This window comes from Bos indicus, chromosome 1, assembly GCF_029378745.1.
Source record: "Bos indicus isolate NIAB-ARS_2022 breed Sahiwal x Tharparkar chromosome 1, NIAB-ARS_B.indTharparkar_mat_pri_1.0, whole genome shotgun sequence".
Lineage (NCBI taxonomy): Eukaryota > Metazoa > Chordata > Mammalia > Artiodactyla > Bovidae > Bos > Bos indicus.
The window spans coordinates 152,483,475-152,493,301 of NC_091760.1; the positions used below are offsets into that span (position 1 = coordinate 152,483,475).

General features: G+C 42.2%; 1 protein-coding gene across 1 annotated transcript in view; it reads right to left on the reverse strand.

Moving 5' to 3' along the window:
- The window catches only part of LOC109563465 (collagen alpha-4(VI) chain-like), a 139,425-nt gene extending 130,252 nt beyond the window's left edge, over positions 1-9,173 (reverse strand). Inside the window, exon 1 of the mRNA XM_070797000.1 lies at positions 8,180-9,173. The gene's annotated coding sequence lies outside the window, so the exon portion shown is untranslated. The remainder of the gene's footprint in view (positions 1-8,179) is intronic.
- Positions 9,174-9,827: the final 654 nt, after the last annotated feature.

Below are 9,827 nucleotides of genomic sequence, written 5' to 3' on the forward strand. Positions count from 1 at the left end.
ACATTACTTTGCCAACAAAGGTCCATCTAGTCAAAGCTATGGGTTTTCCAGTAGTCATGTATGGATGTGAGAGTTGGACTATAAAGAAAGCTGAGTGCCAAAGAATTGATGCTTTTGAACTGTGGTGTTGGAGAAGACTCTTGAGAGTCCCTGGGACTGCAAAGAGATCCAACCAGTCCATCCTAAAGGAGATCAGTCCTGGGTGTTCATTGGAAGGACTGATGTAGAAGCTGAAACTCCAATCCTTTGGCCACCTGATAAGAAGAACTGACTCATTTGAAAAGACCCTGATGCTGGGAAAGATTGAAGGTGGGAGGAGAAGGGGATGACAGAGGATGAGATGGCTGGATGGCATCACCAACTCGATGGATATGAGTTTGAGCAAGCTCTGGGAGTTGGTGATGGACAGGGAAGCCTGGCGTGCTGCAGTCCATGGGATCGCAAAGAGTCAGACACGACTGAGCGACTGAACTGAACAGTGCTTTATACAAAAGTGTCCTTCAAGGTTTCTGTTCTTCCTCCATGGACCACTCAGCAGTAAAATGAAAAGATACCATCTCTAATGTTCTATGCCAGGGGCTCTCAAACTTGAGCATTGCATCAGAATCACCCAGAGAATTTGTCAAAACCGAGCTCTGAAGCCCACCTCCAGTGGTTCTGATTCAGCAGGTCCAAGGTGGGACCTGAGAATTTGAATGCTGAGCTAGTCCAAGGAAGCACACTTTTAAAATCATTCTTCTGTGTACTTAGCACGCAGCAGTTCCCACTCAGACAGATGTCTGCTCTGTTTACCTTCAAGAGCATCTCTAGCTCCACATGGAGAAAATCAAGTGTCTATTATCAACCACGTGGGGAAAGGGAAGAGATGATCAATTAAAGAATGTTTTCTTTGTGTACACATGACCAAGAGGTAAGCAGAAGCTTCAATATATTTGGATGAAAGACCCAGCATGAATGTGCAAGATTAAACACATTTTTCTGATTTTCTTTTGATTATACTTTATTCTCTGAAATCCAGTGACATGTTCCCTTTTTATTTTTTATTATTCCCAGTTACTTAAGCAGGATTATTTTAAGCACTATAGTTTTGGTTTTCTCACAAGGCAGCCCTGCTGTGTACCACATCTGGGCAACAGGAAGTCGCAGAAGACAAACAATTAGGGAACATGAACAGATTCTTCTATACACATCACATTAGGATCCACACAGCATGTTTGACAGTCAAAAGAACACTAAAGGTTAGCCTTTAACCATCACATAAACATTAACATTTGCTTCCGTGCCCATTCACAAATCTTTTAACAACCTGGACAAATATCCAACTTTGTTGTAGAAAATTCGAGAGAGACTCCACCAAACATTTCAATGACAATGTGTCATTAGACTCAGAAAAAAAATTAAAATAAAATGCAGAACTATAGAGCATTCCTCCAGGGAGGGATAAGGATTACAACAGTGGAGTTCCGCAGAGCACAGCACATCACAATACATGGAGCTGATGGCCATGGTACTTCCATCAGCTGTAATCATTACTAGGTTGGAACACAATGAATTTGTGAAGTGTTCAAAGTCTGGGAACAGAACACAATCTCAGCTGTTGGGAAGTTTTAAACCATCACCCTCTGCACATCCCGATCCATCTAGTTTCCCATGATGCCTGGTTCATACCTCAATTACGCATTTATTCTATTGCTTGTTATTCACCTGATATTTATATCCCTCACCAAGCTGGGAACACACAGAAGGCAGAGCCTCGATCTGGGAATTCTTCGCAGTGCTGGGAACATTGAAGCCAACTAATAAATCTTTCTTCTTTTATGATCACTATATAAAAGATTGAACAAACTGCCTAAATAATTCAATTCAAAGAAAAAAGAATATTTATTCAAAATCCTAAGTTGTGTGTGGCTTAAAAACTCCATCACCCCAGCACTTCATGAACTTAGACTCATTAGAGAAACAGGAGTAACCACCCTGTCTTTCTGAAGCACTTCATTCAGGATGGACGCCTACAATCCATGAGGCAGATGGAGCATCTCCAAAGACTTGGGCGGGCCAGGGCACTCCGACGCTTGGTGCTGCCTGACACCAGGGAACAGAAAGAGCAGGCCATCACAGTGAATAAGGACAAGATCCAAAGGCCCCTGGCCACTGTCCAGACTGACATCATTACGGTCCTTTAGTGCTTTCATATCCTTTAAGAAGAAGATTGCTCCAGAAACTGCAGAAGGAAGTATAATGAGGAGCAGTAAAAACTGCACAGAACTTGATTTTGAATTTTCTAGTTCAGGCCTCAGCCCCGCTACATTCTTATTACATGGCTTTCTGTAGTCTCTTAAACTCTCTGAGGTTCAGTTCTGTCAGCATAAAATAAAAGCCACTTGCTATCACCACTTGGCCAGGTTATGGTGAGGTCAGCATATGCTAATGGGGGATGAAGGATTTTGTAAAAAGCCATACAACTTGAGAAGTTACCATCACCTTTGTATGGCAGTAATATTTGGAACAAAATCCCCTAAATTTACTCCTTTCTAATTGACAGACTCAAACCTCAACGTTTTTCATTCCGAGAGAGATGCTTTCCTTGAATCAGGGGACTGTGACTACTGTTTGTTTTATTAAGCCTCTGAAATAACCATGCTACCGTTCCAGGTGAATTTGAGGTTCTTGCTTCCTCCAGAAAGAATCTGGAGATGAGGTCAGAAGTGGATTTATCTAGAGAGAAACACTCCACAGGCAAGAGGGTGGGCCATCTGAGAGGGAGAGAGCAGCCTTGAAACACGGCATGGTTGAATCCTCCTACTCATTAGCTCATTTCATAGGCTAATGAGTGGGAGGGTCATTCCAATTATTTTCAGGAAGGGATGGGGATTTTCCAGGATTTGAGCAACCACCCACTTTTTCACCTTTTATGGTTGGTCTCAGAACTGTCAAAATGCTGGTGAGTGTGTCACTTAGCTAATGCATTACAATGAACGCATAACGAGGCTCAAGGTCTACTGAAGTCAAATCTTCCAACCAGTTTTTGTCATGTCCTATGGCAGTTCCATTCCTTTGAAGGTTGTGCCCTGCCCCTTCTCTCCTGTTTCATCACGATGAAAGTGAGAATTGGGATTGTCACAAACTTTTTAAAGCAGTGAGAGAAGACTCCATAAATCACAGGAGTCAGGTACCAAGTGTGACAGAACGCTGGTGGCAGTGTGGTCACCTAGTTGAGAAAAACTCTTTTAAACCAGCGGTCAGGCTTCCCTGGTGGCTCAGACAGTAAAGTGTCTGCCTGCAATGCAGGAGACCCGGTTTGATCCCTGGGTAGCGAAGATCCCCTGGGGAAGGAAATGGCAACCCACTCCAGCATTCTTGCCTGGAGAATCCCATGGACAGAGGAGCCTGGTGGGCTACAGTCCATAGGTTACAAAGAGTCGGACACAACCAAGTGACTTAACCCAATCCCAAGTACTCTTTGAGTTAACGTTTTGCCTGCAGGACTTCAGCTTAAAATCACTAGGTGACCTTAAACTATTCTTCGTATCTTTTTTGAATATCTTGAATAGTGTATAATAAAATTTTTAAAGACAAACTAAAAAAAAAAAAACAACCCACTAAATGCAGCAACACCATCCTACCGAGCCTCAGAAAGATAAAGACACTACTTTACAGATCATGGGATGCATTGGCTAGGCTACAAAACTCTCTAAATGTCACCTGATTATATTCTGCGGATTCCAAACGTGTCACTTACTCCTTCCCTCTTCTGAGAAATCTGCACACCATTCCTCAGCCTCAATACATGTGCACACATGTACACACACCTATGCATACACATACACCTGGCAGTCTCTTATTCATCTTCCAAAACCCAACTCAAATGTCACCTCCCTGACTCGAGCCTGCTAGCAAATTGTTCCCTGTTCTGTGTGCCCTCTGAAACATGCACATGTATTTCAATTAAAAAAAAAAAATAGCTGGGATTTGTGAAGACTGTGTCTTCATCACTTACATACACTCAGCACTGAGAACAGTTTCCATTTTGGCTCTCTCTTTTCTTGCTTCCTTTTCCCTTTCTCCCTTCATTTCTCCCGAGTTCACGCAACTGCAGTGTGGGAGCACAGCCCTGACCCAAGGGGTCTTCATTAACTCCTTTCCCGTGTGCCCACCCCAAATCCAATCTGTCAGGAAACCCTCTCAGCTCCACCTCTAAAGCTCCCCCTCTAGAACTGATCCTATCTCTCCAGCATAGAGCAAATAGCCTAGGTCAAGCTGATGTCATCTTTCTTGCCTGATTCCTACAACCTTCATGGGCGTCCCTGCTTTTCACCTGTCTCCCTGCAGTCAATTAAATCCAGGGCAATCCTTTGAAAGCCTAAGTCAACTCTGCTCAGATCCTTCCAACAGCTCCTTGTTTCACTCAGAGTAAAAAGACACAGCAGGCTATTTGGGGTCCTGTGTGATCTGCCCACGGTTTTCTCTGTGACTCATGTCTTAGCTTGTTCATTCCGTTCTGATCATTGTGGCCACCTGACTGCTCTTCAAATGAGCCAGTTACTCTCCCCATCCAGGGTCTCTGCACAAGCTGCTTCCTCTGTCTGGAACATGTCTCCCCATATATCCACGTGGCCAATTCCCCAGCCTCCCTCAAATCTTTGCCAACGTCACCTTCTCAAAAAGCTCCAACCCCAGTCATTCTATTTAAAACTGCTACCCACCTCATCTCTCAGCACCCCCAATCCCCCACCCTATCCTGCATCTCCTCTTCACCTTCTAACACGCCCTACAATATTTATCCTGGCTTTTATTAATTACCTGTTGTCACACCCCTGAGTTCAGCTAGAATAGAAGCACCATGAGGCAACTTTCTTTATCCATGATGGATCCCCAGCACCTGGCACACAGGAGGTGTTCAACCTACTCAAATACTTGTTGCATGAGTACATTTGCTCAGTGACATTCTGTTCTTAAGAGAGAATGTTCTGTACCAGGATTCAGAGGCACTCAGCAAGATTGCTGCCTCCTAAGGCGTTGTTTTTCATAAATGGAGGACCAAGCCACCCGGGTTCACTTTTACATTTTAATGACAACTATATTTTTAATTCACCTGTGTTAAAAATACAGTCAGAACAAACAGCATAAAACTAAACATTTGGCAGATTCATAGAATAAGGAAAACCAGATCATAGGCACCGTATTTGAAGGGGACTTGGTGTAATATCTCTGAGAACTGGAGACAGAGCTGGTCCAGACTGCAACCCATGCCCAAGGTGAGGATGGAGGCAGTGGGAACGGTGAATCTTTCAAAACTCACAACCAGAAAAACTCACTTAGATGGTGAGTTGCTCAAACATAAAAACAAGATTATGTTAGAATATTTGGACAAAACGATTCCCTATATGATCTTTTTTTAAAGAGTCTTCAGGTTCAGGATATTTGAGGTCAAAATATCAGTAGACAGTATTTATCATTTCACTTCCTAGTGACTCTGTAATATGCCACACCTGCTGTTTCTGCAAAAAGGTGGACAGGGCCTTGTCACTCCTGGCCAGCTGCAGAATAAACCCATCCACAGACCTTTCAGTACCCATTCTTATGAGTCAGAAATGACCAGAGAGAATTCTGTGATGGCCTAGGGGCTACGCACTCAGGGCCTGAAACTAAAACAGCATCATCGTATATTTTGTATTCCCTGGGCCTGGTTCTTAGCCTTTGAATATCCCTACAAAGAGAATTAAAAGGCAATAGATTTTTCCCCTACAGATCTTGTGGAATAACTCTCAACCAATATTCTTTCACCCCACACCTAATAGTTATCACCATCCCTATGCTTGCTCAGTGAATTTAAATTTAGAAATTTCATCCCCAGTTGTCTAAGAATTTCACACAAAATCTCATCCTGATCAATTTCACACGAACTTTTCCTGAAGTGCTTTATACAAACAAACATTTTCCTGACCTCTAGAGAGCAAATGATATGCTTGCTAAAGTATTTAGAGAGAAGTGTATGGATGTCTATAATTTACTTAAAAATTCATTTTAAAAAGATAGATTAATGGGTGAATAGAGGGATGGATATGCAGTTAAATAACTGTATTAAAATGTTAATGGTGAATCTGGGTGACGTGTATACATGGATTCTCTGTGAATTTTAAAAATTTTGTTATATGTTTGAAGTTTTTCATTGAAAAATCTAAATAATCACCATAAAAAGGAATGACATAACACTATCTGCAGCAACATGGATGAACCTCGTACAGAATTATTGTACTAAGTGAAGGAAACCAGACAGAGGAAGACAAGTATCATACGATATCGCTTATATGTGGAAACAAACAAAAAGGAATCAAATGAACTTATTTACAAAACAGAAAGAGACTCAGAGACATAGAAAACAAGGGTGAAAGATGGAAGAGGGATAAGTTAGGAGGTTGGGATTAACACACACACTCTACTTCCAAATAACTCACAGACCAAGTAGATTATAATAGAGGTGGAAATATGGAGAACTGACAATGAAAATACAATGTGTCAAAACTTGTCAAATGTAGACGAAGAAGCAGCAGTTTCATCAGACTCTTCAGTCTAAATACTTTTATCAGGAAAGAGTAAAAGGCAGAGCAGGAGGATCAGCCCCGCACACAGGTGGGTGGATGCAAAGCCTGCTCAGCATGACTGTCTTAGCAGGAGGATCAGCCCCGCACACAGGTGGGTGGATGCAAAGCCAGCTCAGCATGACTGTCTTAGCAGGAGGATCAGCCTCACACACACGAGGGTGGATGCAAAGCCAGCTCAGCATGACTGTCTTTCATTAGAATATTTCTGGACATGAATATTAGTTTTCTCCTGTTTGTTTATAACGTTTAAATTTAACTGACTTTTGGCCGGCTTACGGGATTCAGAGCTTGGACACGTCTCGTGCTGTGCTGTGCGTCCATTACTTGGTAAAGGTTTAACTATTCCCCTCATATGCAGAAGTCAGTAGTGCTATTTAACAAAACATTCCCAGCTCGTCTCAGTTGTTATGAAGCATCCGTGGTAATGTATTGCTACATGTCTAATCATCACATGACTCAGCGCCTCGTTGCAGTGTTAGGTGGCGTCAGCATGAAGTACATTTTTGTTGTGTTAACCCACTGAGATTTTGATTCCTTTCGTTACTGCAGGATGATAAACCGATCCTGATTTGTGGCTATGGGATGATGCTGTTACAATCTTGGCAGTGAAAAGAATAGCAATCCGTGTTATACGTTAGCAAGATACTTAATAAAGCTATCACCTGCCATTAAAAAGCATACACGCTGCTATATATTAAATAGATGAATGACAAGGACCTACTATTTAGTACAATATTTTGTAATAACCTATAAGTGAACAGAATCAGGAAAAGAATATTTATTTATTTACTTCTGAATCACTGTGCAGTACACCTGAAGCTAACATGATATTGTAAATCCACTATACTTGAATTTTTAAAAACTCTAATCATTTAAACTACTTATCAAAATTGTATATAGTATTCAAATGTAAAGGGAAATGGTAATCAGGTTATATGAATCCTGGCAAGCTAGACAGAAAAAAAAAAAAACAACTCCTGTTTCTAACTTAAAATTCTCCCATACCCCCCAGGAATGCTCTCAGGTAAAAAATGCTCATTTTTTAAACTGAGTTTTCTATTTCTACTAAGCTTGTTTGTTCATTCAGTCTTTAAGGTTTTCTTCTTCCTTTCCTCTTACCATTTTAACATTAATCTTCATTTTTAAAGTCTCCCAAAGATTTGCACCAATGAAATAATTCATTGAATTCACATGAGTCTGCCTAAGTCAGGTTCCCCCGTCCACACAGATGGTAAATTTCAGGTACAATTTCAAAATATTTCACATCTTCCTGCTTAATAAAAGTTCAGAGAGTTACAGACCCCTTGGTAACATAGTCTTCATTTTAGAGGCTGCTCTTTCTATGTATATCTAGCAAACACTCTTGATCTTTTCCTCTATGTCTTTATCCCCATCTCACTTTCTTTCCTGTTCTTTGCCGTCTGAGGTTCCCCGCTCTCTGTTTCTCCTCTGTCTGTCTATGCATCTCTCTCCCTTTCTGGAAATGAAAGAAAAGCAGTGCATTTGCAAAAATAAATGGAATAGCTAGAGTTCTCACTTATATAAAACTCTCCCTGGGAAGAAGAATTTCCTCTTACCTGGCAAAACCTTTCAGGCTGGCCCTTTCAATTTCTCCTGCTTGCCTTCATTCCTTGAGAAGCTGCTTAAGCCTCAGGAATTCCCTCGAGTGCAGGAAGGCTCCAGGACACAAAGACCCGTGGCTTTTCCAGTGTTTAGTCCTTTCCCTGGGGGAGACGAAGGGGAGGGAGGGGAGGAGCAAAGTGTGTTTGCGGAGCCTGACAGATCACTTGTGCTCCTGCTCACCATTGAATAAAATGGTCCTTTATGCTGTCAACACTGGTCTCAAAAATGAATACAAAACCTTGCCAGGGAGAGCATTCTCAAAAAAAAAAAAAAAAAAAGTAATAATAATAAAGTAAGGGCTTCCCTGGTGGCTCCGTGGTAAAAAATCTGCCCGCCAACGCAGGAGACACGGGTTCGATCCCTGGGCTGGAAAGATCCTACATGCCGCGGAGCGACTAAGCCCGTCCACCACAACTTTTGAACCTGTGCTCTAGAGCCAGGAACTGCAACCACCGAGCCCTCTCACCACAATTACTGAAGCCCGCGTGCCCTAGAGACCCTGTTCCAGAGCAAGAGAAATCACCACCGTGAGAAGCCCTCATGTCTCCACTAGAGTGTAGCCCCGGCTCACAGCAGAGAGAGGAAAGTCGTGCAGCATCAAAGACCCAGGACAGCCAAAAATAAAATGTTTTAAAAAGTAATAATAAAGCACGATGATATAAATGAAACTAGCCTTTTCAATTTTAATTGAAATTTCCTAGAAGAAAAAGTTATCATAATTACTCCTATTTCATTGATTTAGTCTCTACCTTAAGTCTCTAGACTATAAGCTTCTTGAAAGCAGGGAGTGCTTATAATGAATCTTTGTGTCATTCATATCCCCTTCCAAAGAGTCTTATACATGTTAGGTCTCAAAGCAGCATGTGAAACGATGGATGGATGGATGAACTCGTGAATCTAACAATCACAAAGACTCCCCACACTGACAGGCTTTACGCAGTCAGGGTAGAACCCAAGCGTCTGTTCTTCCTGGATGCTCTCAACTAGCCCACGCCAACCACGTGCTGCTTTGAGACCTAGGAGTCAGAGGAAATATACAAATGTTTATAGACGTGTATTTATGAGTGGGTGTAAAAATCAAGCTGCTGTAACATGAGACCTAACAATAATATAGCCTAAAGAACAAAAACGATCATTTCCCTCTCAAATAGTTCAGTCCTAGGTGGGCACTCCAGGTCAGTAAGCGGCTCTGCTCCCACACTCGCTCAGGGAGGTGGCTAATGCAGACAGCCCAATTTGAACATGTAACATCTGAGGCTTCTGTAAGTAGCAACAGGGTAGCAAGTAGGAAGAGTGAATGAGCTAAGCCCAGAGAGTATCTCCTGAACAAAGTGAAGCACAAGTTGTCCATATGCCTTCCGCTGGGCAGAGCTGAGTCTCACAGCTATATCCTGCAGCCAAGAGAGTTTGAGATTTGATTCTCACTAGGCAACCAGGTGCCCAGCTCAACTCCATCGGAGGACGGATGGGGGAGGAGTGTCAGCTACCATCCCTGTCACATTTGCACACATATGCATCACCATTATCTCAAAATCTGAAGACCCAACTTGGAATCAAGTGTTGTTTATTTTCAGGCATAAGTGATGGAGGAAATGACGTCAA